Source organism: Echinops telfairi, unplaced genomic scaffold (assembly GCF_000313985.2).
Source record: "Echinops telfairi isolate 266 unplaced genomic scaffold, ASM31398v2 ScPeMD7_24;HRSCAF=84, whole genome shotgun sequence".
Taxonomy (NCBI): Eukaryota; Metazoa; Chordata; class Mammalia; order Afrosoricida; family Tenrecidae; genus Echinops; species Echinops telfairi.
In genome coordinates, this window is record NW_022103921.1 from 6,304,066 (window position 1) to 6,315,053 (window position 10,988).

At 51.3% G+C, this 10,988-nt stretch overlaps 1 protein-coding gene across 2 annotated transcripts in view; it reads left to right on the forward strand.

The window, feature by feature from the left end:
- The first annotated feature begins 38 nt into the window (after window positions 1-38).
- RUBCNL (rubicon like autophagy enhancer) overlaps window positions 39-10,988 on the forward strand; it is a 56,554-nt gene continuing 45,604 nt past the window's right edge. Inside the window, exons 1-2 of one of the 2 annotated variants that reach the window (XM_013007588.2) lie at window positions 39-57; window positions 2,882-2,940. The gene's annotated coding sequence lies outside the window, so the exon portion shown is untranslated. Of the gene's footprint in view, window positions 58-2,827; window positions 2,941-10,988 lie in introns of those variants that run through there. The other variant, XM_045289096.1, reaches the window with a different exon arrangement.

The following is a 10,988-nucleotide window of genomic DNA, read 5'->3' on the forward strand; positions in this document are numbered from 1 at the left end:
GGAAGCGGTGGACGGCGCGAGCGCCGGGCGCGCGGGGAAGAGGCCCGGGAGCCCGGGGTAGGTCTGGGCAGAGGCGGGGGTGCGCGAGAGGCTTGGGGCGGAGCAGAAGGGGCTCCGGGCCAGGGCGCCCGTGCTTTATAGCAGTGGCGTTTCAGGGCTGGGGCGACCCTGCTCTCGGGGTGAGCCGGAAAAGGCGCAGACACGGGGCCCCAGCGGGGTCCCAACGTGCTGGGTTCCGGGTTCCAGCGTCCTTTCTCGGCTCCTTTCACCAGGACTGCGGCGGATGGCGCAGTTTGCCCCCCCACCCCTGGGGACAATCTGGGGCTAAGAAAGCAACTACAACTTGTGCCACCCAGTCCACCTGCCGAGACCGCAGGGGGCGAGCCGGATGCCTGCCCGTTGTCCTCTGACCGTGGCCACGCGGAGTGGGTGGCCAGGCAGGTGGTGTGGAGGGGTTCGGACGCAAACAAAGCCTGGGTGGCAAGTTTTCACGGTTACCATAAGGGGACTAGGTAAAATCTTGGAAACAAAGAAGCGCTGGTAAAGCGCTGGCAGCCCGTGTTGTTTTGGGGTTTCCTACACCCCCATCCTAAAGTCCAGACACGTCAAGAATCCTTGCTGAACTTTCGTTTCCTCAGCTGGGTGGCCTGGAGGCAACAGGATGCACGAGGAGGAAGATGTTCGGAAAGCTGGAAGTGAGGCATCGCTGCTTTGGGGCTGCACCCTCCACTCCAAGGAACAGCAGCCTGACTGGGTTAAAGACAAAGTACTAGGGGGTTCAGTAGCCCCTGGCCCAAAGTAGCCCCTTTCTTCATCTCCTCTGAACAGCATCACAAAAGTGTCCCTCGGGAGGCTGGGACTTTGCTTTTCTTTAGGGCCCAGGACCTGGAGGGAGGAGGCCTCCCCAGGTGGTGACTCTGGGGAATGGATTTGGTTAGACATTTTTCTCCACAACCACATTTAACTTCAAAAACAGTGTTGGCCTTCTAAAGGGTTTTTGGTTTGTTTTTTTCATTCTTGTTAGGAAACTGGGGAAATGCTGTCAGAGTCCATGAGATGATAAACATTCAAGACTTATAAGCATTTCCATTTGAATGGTCTTCAAACAAGGTGTTGATGTTTCAGAAATGAGATTGTCAGCCTTTTCTTCTCCAGCTTCTGGGGGAACTCAAAGCACTAACCTTTAATGAATGGCTGAGAGCACCAACTATTTGCACTACCCAGGGCCTCCTTAAATGGCCAATGTGTGTCCCCTCCCCCCAAAAACCAACCAGCAAACAAAATATCCACTGCTGTTCAGTTGATTCTGAGGCATCGCCACTCTATACAAAGTCCCCGAGACTCTTTACAGGAATAAGCAGCCTTGTCTCTTCATCCTTGCCCCACAGATCTTGTGGTTAATGGACCAGCAGGGCTTTTGTTAGCAGGAAGCAGAGGTAAAGAAAGACTCCATGGCTGAGCAATACATGTTTGCCCATCCATCTGAAAAAAGAACAACAACAGCAACACACACACATCAGACAAAACAAAGACAAGAAAACCAAACCTACTGCTAGCAAGTCCAGTCTGACTCACAGTGACTACAGGATGTTAGGGGTTCAGAGGCTGTATGGGAGCAGACAGCTCGTCAGTTTCCCTAGTGGCTTCAAACCAATGGCCTTGTAGTTGGCAGCACAGCCTCCAACATGTAACCAGCCCAAGGCGCCACCGTGGCTCTTTCCAGTCTGACGGCACATAAATATAGCACTGACCATCTTGACTAATTGCCCTTGTTACTAAATTTGGACTCGTATTTCAAAATAGAAAGGACAGATCATGTGGCTGGTTGTAACGGTTACTGGTAACTTGCAAGCGGTTCTTGGTTATGCATGGCCAGCCGACCCCGAGGCAGTGAGTTTCAGTGAGATACTGGTTTTGTCCATTTTCATGAAAAGGAGTGGAAGGCTTTTAGGGAGTGAAAGAAAACAAAGCCCAGTACTGTTGAGTGGGTTCTGACCTCTAGTGTCCTAACAGGACAGAGGACAACGGTCCGAGGGGCTTCCAGGAGCGTCATGTTTATGGGACTGCAACTTCCTCCCATGGAGAGGCTGCCACCAGGATTCCTTAGCTGTGCTCTGCTCCACAGAACTGCAGATGTTCCTAATAATTCGGGGATAACAAAGCTAGTTTGTACCGAAGGCCATGGGCCGGGCAATGGTAGCTCATGTTACAACTCATTTGATTCTCACAGCAAACTTGCAAAGAAACTGAAAATAGAGAGGTAAATGCCTCGGTCCTGGTCCCACCGCACACAGCTTTCTCCTGAAGCGGTGTGTCTGGTCACACAGCACACGGTCATTGCTTTCTCTTCCAACTGGCCTAAACATGACCGAGTGCCGGCACTGTGATTTATGCCAGACATAGAGGTTTGGTGGTGGTGGTGGTGGTGGTGGTGGGGCTCCAAAGTAAGGTTCTGCCCCCCGCACCCCCACCCGGAGGAGTCTGTTTTCCTCATCTAGAAAGTACTGATGATGATCTCATATCAACAGGGGTTCTTTATTTTATCAAAAAATGATGAAGTGTGAATGCCACAGTGAACTACTTCTCAGGTTGTAAGAGGAAGTGTCGGATTTGATATGAGGCGAGCGGGTCCGTGCCAAGGGAGGGGAGTGGATATAAATGACACCGTTCCTGGAGAAGTGATTTTAAAATGCCGTTCTGCTGTGACTGGGTGCCGAGCTTTACATGCACTAGAAGAAATCGAGGTGTATTTTAGACAGCAAAGTGGCTGCTAAGACCCACTGCTAGCTGGTGTTATCTAGTTGATTGTAGGTGGTGAAAATTGGAGGTGAGAAATTTCCTTTGTTTGTCTACTCACAATCTTCTGTACTGTTTTCTCCAGGAAGCGATCATGGAAGAGAAGACTGGATGAATCAAAACAACTGAGTCCTAGAAACCTAGGTAAGCCCTTTCAGATTCTTGTGGTATTTGGCAATCATTCTTAGAAGATGGCTTTCGGGGCAAATAGTTTTCATGTAGTAGGGATGGAGGCTTGAACTTAAAAAGAAAAAACCAAAAACGCTTTGCTGTGAATTAGGCGAGGGTTTACTTTATTTTTGCATTCGACGGCTTATCAAACCTCCCAGTGGCTTTCCCCCCACCCCTCCTCCTATTGGCTATTTGGAGCCCCATCACCCAAGTGCCCCCCTGTCTGCCTTCTACTCTATTGCTCCCCTCCCTGCCATTACCGCCCACGATCAAAGTCTATTTCTTTTGGCCTGAAAACTTTTCCTTGATTTGTTTTTTTCATTAAAATGTCTCTTGCGGGGGTCTCATGCAATATTTGCCTTTTTGCGACTGGCTAACAGCTTCACTCAGCACAGTGTCCTCTAGTTGCATCCATATCACGAGGGGCTCACAGGTGCGTCGTTATTCGTTAATGTTTTTTTTTTAATCGTTTTATTAGGGGCTCATACAACGCTTATCACCATCCATACACACATCCATTGTGTAAAGCACATTTGTACATGCACTGCCCTCATCATTGTCAAAACATTTGCTCTCCACTTAAGCCCCCGGCATTAGGTCCTCATCCGCCCCCCCCCACCCATGAGCCCTTGATAATTTATAAATCATTATTTTGTCATATCTTGCCCTGTCCGACGTCTCCCTTCACCCACTTTTCGGTTGTCCGTCCCCCAGGGAGGAGGTCACATGTAGATCCTTGTAATCGGTTCCCTCTTCCAACCCACTTTCCCTCTACCCTCCCAGTATCACCACTCACACCACTGGTCCTGAAGGGATCATCCACCCTGGATTCCCTGTGTTTCCAGTTCCTTTCTGTACCAGTATACATCCTCTGGTCCAGCCAGACTTGCCAGGTAGAATTCGGATCATGATAGTGGGGGTGAGGGGAGTGGAAACCCAAAGCCCATTTGTAGACCACTGGAGATCCCCTTGCATTGGAATCTCGGGGAGGAGACAGGAGATGAGCCAGTTATTTGTTAATGTTGGGTGGTCTCCCCTGGTGTGTAAGGGCCTAAGCTGTTCATCCATTCTCCCATTGGTGGGCATTGAGATGGTTTCCATCTTCTTGCTGTTGTGCACAGTGCTGCCATGATACCCGGATGTGCATATTATTATCACTTCTGCAGGGTACATACCAAAGAGAGGGGCTGCGGGGCCCTATGGTATTTTTAGTCCCAGCTGTTGAGGCAGTGCCACACCACTCTCCACAGTGGTTGCCTATTTCACAGTCCCACCAGTAGCGAATGGGGGAGCCAATCTCTCCACACCACCCCTTCACCCCCCACCCGCACGACAGCAATTGCTGTTTCTGCCTTTTGGCGCTTTGCTATTGATTCCAGGAGGAGGTGGCTCCCACAGTTGTTTTGATTGGATTGGCTCATGACCGAGAGCGTTTCTTCCTATGCTTGTTGGCCGCCTGAATGTCCTCTTTGCTGAACTTGAGCTTTGATTCGTGCATGCACATGTATTCGTTAAAAGGCTTTCTCCGGGTGGGGCCAACTGTTCCTCAGTTTGCCACTGATCTTGGCTACCAATCAAAAGGTTGGCTGTTCACTCCACCCAGAGACTCCTTGGAAGACAGGCCTGGTGAACAAAAGATCAAGGCCATTGCAAACGGAACGGCATGGAGCCACGTTAAACTCTGGCACCTGGGTCGCCTCCGGTCAGCGTGGACAAAGGGCAGCTGCTGTTGGTTTGCTTGTTTCTCTGTACCACCGGTCTGTCCCCTTCCACAGCAGTTGTGGGTTACCCCAAACCGAAATGCTAGACAGGAAGTAGTTTCCATTCACCCCTCCCCCACCCCCAGCTTCTGCTGTTCCTGCCCTACATTCCCATGGTGCATTTGCTAGAATTGAGGAACAAATACTGCTACCTTAGGATTAAATGGGCCCATAGTTCACATTCGAGGTCACTCTGTCACGCTGTCCTATGGGGCTGGGTGACGGCTCAGTGCCGTGTGTTCACTGTGGAGCATACTGGAGTGTTTCACCAACCCGAGGTGCAGACATGTAGTTTAAAGGTATTATTGTTAAAATATGGCATCCATTGTCAAGGCATCTGAACTGTCCTGAGGAGAAAGACTTCATGCTTGGGAAGGGAGAGGGTCAATGAAAGGGAGACCCTCAGGTGTAAGGCATCATCAGAACAAAAATCTTACCATAGTGAATGATGGGGGGAGTGCGGAGTGGAGATCCAAAGCCCATTAGTAGGCCACTGGAGATCCCCTTGCAGAGGGGTCTCGGGGAGGAGATGAGCCAGTCAGGGTGCGATGTAACAATGATGAGAAATACAACTTTCCTCTAGTTCCTAAATGTTTCCTCCCCGCTCCCACTACCATGACTCGAATTCGACCTTGCAAGTCTGGCTAGACCAGAGGATGTACACTGGTACAGATAGGAACTGAAAATACAGGGAATCCAGGACGGATGAGTCCTACAGGACCAGTGGTGTGAGTAGCAAAACAGGGAGGGTAAAGGGAGAATGGGTAGGAAAGAGGGAACCGATTACATGGAACTGTGTGTGACCTCCTCCCTGGGGGACAGACAACCAAAAAGTGGGTGAAGGGAGACGTCAGACAGGGCAAGATATGACAAAATACCCATTTATAAACTATCAAGGGCTCATGCGGGAGGGGGGAGCGGGGAGGGAGGGGGAAAATGAGGACCTAATGTCGGGGGTTTAAATGGAGAGAAAATGTTTTGGGAAACGATGTACAAATGCGCTTTACACAATGGATGTGTGTATGGATTGGGATAACAGTTGGATGAGCCCCTAATAAAATGTTAAAAAAAGGGAAAAAAAAGAATGGGAGACCCTCAAGGAGACGATTGGCCCCGTGGCTGCAGCCGTGGGCTCGGGCACAGGAACGATGTGAGAACGCTGCAGAACCAGCAGTGTTTTGTTCTGTTGTGTGTAAGGTCACTATGGGTGGGACCCTGCTCGATGGCACCTAACCACAAAAAGCAGCCCTGGTAGCGTAGTGGGTTATGTGTTGCACAGTCAGCAGTTCAAATCCACTGCTGTTCTGTGGGGGGAAAGATTCCGGCTCTCTGCTCCTGTGAAAACAGACGGCGTCGGAAACCCAAAGGGGCATGGTACTCAGTCCTGGAGGATTGCTATCAGTCGGAATTCACTTGATGGCCTTGGTGGGTTACGACCTCTATGAGCAGGAGCCCTGGTGGCAAAGTGCTTGGCTACCAATCAAAAGGTTGGCGGTTTGAGCCCCACCAGCTACTCTGTAGCACAAATGGAGGCCATGTGCTTCTGTAAAGCCCACAGCCTTGGAAATGCTGGGAATCCTGGGGCAATGAGTTCTGTCCTATCTGCCTGCTCACTATGAATGGAATCAACTAGATGGCAAAGCTGCTGACCTGGGTGGGCATATAAGCAGCTGACTGCTCTCCGACTCACCCAAAGCTGGCAGTTCCAGCCCACCTAGAAATGCCAGGGAGAAATGCTTGGCAGTCTGCTTCTGCAAGTGCCTGGCAACCGCGGAGTCCTGAGTTCGAGGAGAACTGCACTCCTCCAAGTGTTCAGTGGCTGGTTTGTCAGAATGAGGGTTCAGGCCTTTTGTCAAAGGCATTTGGAAAGACTCTTCTGTAGAGAGAGCTGGGCTATCTCAGCACAGCAGCAAATAGCAAGGCAGGTCACCAACTGTCAGCCAGGTCACCAACTGTCAGTCCCCAGCTCCAGAGATGTAAATTTCAATTGTGTGGTCTTAAAGGGACCTCAACGTACAGCGACACAGTCCATATAGGCTAGGCGTCCCACAGGTTGTGTAGCCTGTAAATGGAGGCACAGAACAAGCAAGGCAGCCGCACACTGGTCCGATGATCAAAGAGCGAGAGACAAGAAAGGTGAGGCTCACCGAGCCGTTTATCTCTCCACCTTTCAGTTAATCCCACTTGTGTTTATCAGCCGGGCTGGCACCATAAACTAACTATCTCAGTACCATACACGGCCAAAAGACTCACCACATCTGTCTTGGAGCAATGCTCGTTAGAGGCAAGGATGGTAAGACTTTCTTTCACGTACTTTGGACACATCAAGAGAGACCAGGCCCTGGGGAAGACCATCATGCTTGGTAAAGCAGAGGGGCAGCAAAAGAGAGGAAGGGCCTCTAACAGATGGACGGACACAGATGGACGGCTGCCACAATGGACTCAAGGACAGGAACAATGGCGAGGAGGGTGCAGGACCGGCAGGGTTTCACTCTGTTGTGCGTTGGGTCACTATGGGTTGGAACCAACTAGAAGACACCTCACACCGGCAGTATAAGGGGAGCCGTTCAAATGCACTGCTCCCTGGGAGAAAGAGGGGGCTGTTCCAGCAAAACGCTACCATCTCAGAACCCTAGAAGCAAAGGCTTCCAGTGGGTTCCAAAGGGTTGCTGAGTCAGAATGGACTCGTTGGCCGTGGGAGCCAAGACGTGCAGGGGGAGGCCCTTCCGGAAGCTGCTCAAAGGCCTAATCCTGCATGTCTACCACAGGGGCTACTGCAGACCACCTCTGTTCAACAACTCCGAGCCCGGGCCTCCTTCCCCATGGCCGATTTCCTTTCAAGTCCACGTGGGACCATGGAAAGGGAACTTACTTTCGTTGAGCCCCCCTGAGTTGCATTTATTTATATGGTCTGTGTTGTCTTTTCTGCCGACTCCCTTTGCCTCTTCTGAGCACACGTGAGCTGAGGGTGGTTTCTCCAGGGGATGAGCAGCTCAGCTCTGATACAGGTCTACCTCACCCTGTCAGTACCCCCCTCCCCCCATGCTTTCTCAGCTCCAGCACTTGCTCAACCTTTGGAACTTGATGGCCTCATGGCTGCCCAGGCGATACCGATGACGCAGTGACCCTGCGTGCCTGGGACAGAGTGGCTCTGCCCCTGTGGCTGATCTAGGCTGTGAACTTGACAGAAGCCGGAGGGACAGCTTTCTTCTGTGGCTGTTGGGCCTGAAATTTCTGCCTTTAATTTAACAGCCTGGTGCTTAACCACGACACCACTAGGGCTCCTCTCACTTGCTGTTGTTGGGTGCTGCCAAGCCGGTTCTGACCCATAGCAACTCTCTGTACAACAGAACAAAACACCTGCCAGTTCGGCACTGTCCTCACAGTTGTCCCACTGTTAGAGCCCATTGCTGCAGCCCCGGTGTCAATGCATCTTGTCCAGGGCTTTGGTGCCCCGTACTTCACCAAGCCTAAGGAGGGACTGGTCTCTCCTGATAACATGCCCTTTCGCTTAGAAGTTCTAAAACCATCCCTTTGCATCTGACCTGGGGATGGTAGATACGTGTCTCTCAGCACGAGACAGAGAAGTCTGTTTGGAATATGAAACGGTTGAAGTGATGCTTTGATTGATCATAACTGCCCAAATCCTGTGGTACAGCTGATGGTACTACTAGTAGCGACTGTCCCCGAGTGCTCGCCAATTCCTTGCCAGTTGCTGACCCTGTGTGTTGCTGGGTACTAAAGTTTCCTAGGATTTTTAAAGCTGTGGCCTTTTCTAAGTAGATCGCCAGATCTTTCTTCTAAAGTGCCTCTGGCCCTATTTGGACTGCCAACCTTCTGGTTATTAGGAGAGCGCTTAGCTGTTTGTGCCTCACAAGACTCCTTCCCATGTATGACCATGGGCTAACTTTGATGTCGCTGTTCCTACCTGCATTTTAAAGATAAAGAAAATGGAACCTTAGACAGAGCCCCTTGCTGACTCAAAGTCGCACTGCTTCATTATGCTTCCATTCTCTCGAACTGATAAAAAGGTATTATATTTCGGTGCTGTTTGGATGAGGTATACCCCAAACCAACAAGAGCAACATGGACAAGACAAAGCAAAACCCAGCCCCGCTGTCCTGGAGTCCGTTGGGCTCACGGCGACGCCGTCAGACCAAGCAGACCTGCCCCCTTGCCCAGGGCTCCAGCTCGTCGGGTCTTTGGGAGGCAGATGGCTGTGGGTTGGCGTTGTCCCTCTGTGTCCCCGAGCAGTTGGGCGTTTCATTGCCCTGCCTCCACGCGCCACCACGGCTCCTCGGATGAAACGCACGGAGCGAGTACCATCAGTAACATGTGGACTTGGGTCTTTGTAAAACGGTTCTCAATTCAAATTTTAGCAATGTATCTTTTCCTTCGCCTTTTCCTCGGGAATATTTACTATCATTTTAAAGCATTCCTGCCTGCCACCTCTTAGATAGTGCATATGATTCAAAGCTAGAAAAGCTTGTTTGCATCCACCCAGCAGGATGCTTGGCACTTACCATGGGTGCTAGTTTAAGGGGAGAAGGGATGCCTCCCTGTCGGCAGAAAGAGGCGGCCCCTTCCAGGGAGGTTGGCTAGCTCTTTCCCCGCCCTTGACGACTTTCCTTACTCTCGGTTTTCCTGTCCTGGTACTTTGCATGGTCTCACTCTTCTCTGAACCCATCCTGGGCACGTTGATTCAGTGTTCCCTGTACCCACTCGCTGCTTCCTCTTCTCTGCCTTTGTTCAAAGCCTGTGCTCCTGGGGCCCCCTCAGGCCGGCCTGCCTAAGTCAAAGGGGATGGCTTAATCTTCCCTGTGTACTTCTTAAGCAGTTTTATTGAGCTTTAATCTACACACAGTACAATACACTCATGCATGTGCACATACAATTCTCATGTTTGCAATGTATTCGCAGACATGTGCGACCATTACTGCGGTCATTGTTATTCAATATATATCACCCCTAGACCTCCTCAGCCCCCCACCCCAGCTCTAAGCACCCACTAATCTGCCTCTCATTTCTCTAGAACTGCCAATTCTGTACACGTAATGTAAACGCCAGAGTCGTGGTGGGGTAGCGGTTACAACTTGGTCTATAGTCTGCAAGTTCGGAACCCCCAGCTGCTCTGTGGAAGACGGGCTGGGCTTTCTACGCCCGTCAACAGTCTGGGAAACCCGCAGGGGGTCGCAAGGAGTCCGCCTTGACTCGATGGCCATGAGTTTGGTTGGGAATGCACATGGAGCCATCTACTCTCCGTCGCTTTGCCCCCTCTTCTCCCTCGCAGATCATGCAGATGTTTCGCGGATCAGGTTTCAAGTAGAACGTGTCTAGGCCCATGGCGGAGGAATATGCCTTCAGGGTGTAAGATGATTGGGTGGGAAGCAAGAATAAGATGGAGTCCCTGGAGCATGCGCATGGTGAGCATGTTTGGCTGCTAATTCAAAGTTTAGAGATCTGATTCTGCCCCGAGGGCCTGGGAACAAAGACCTGGCAATCGACTGGAAGCTCAGCCACTGAACACCCTCAGGAGCCCAGCGCTCCTCTGACCCACCCGGGGCTGCCACAACTCAGTGGTACCCCCCCCACCCCAGCTCCCTACTCACTGTGGGTTCACGGTACTTTCAGTACTGGCGTAGCTCCACATGCATGGCCCAAACACCAAACCTGTTTCTGGCTAGGATGACAGGTTCCCCAAACGGTTTGTCTTAAAATGTCAGGGGAAATGACTCAAGGCCTGGCCTGGCAGTGAAAAGCTTTCGGTAGCCCATACTGCGGGATAAAGCGTAGCTTCTACCTTGGCAGAATCATTCCGGTGACCGCCAGGGGGTCAGGTCCCCAACTTTGGGAAACATTGGTCTAGTGAACTCTAACTGACGATGACCCCTGCTGGGCTGTCCTCTTAACGGAAGATGACCACCCAGCCGTTCTGCCGCTGCGGCACTAGGTGAGATTGAAGCATCAACTGCAAAGTGCTCGCACTCTCGGGGGCCTGACCGTGCTTGCGGTTTATAAATGACGAGCCAGAGACGGGAGACGCATGTGCGTTGTTGAAAAACAAATAGGAAGGAGTGATGCAGTGCTAGAGGGCAGTTGAAAGAGCAGTGAGAACAAAAAATCTTACCATAGTGAATGATGGGGGGAGAGCGGAGGGCAGACCCAAAGCCCATTTGTAGGTCACTGGAGATCCCCTTGCAGAGGAGTCTCGGGGAGGAGATGAGCCAGTCAGGGTGTGATGTAACAACGATGAGAAATACA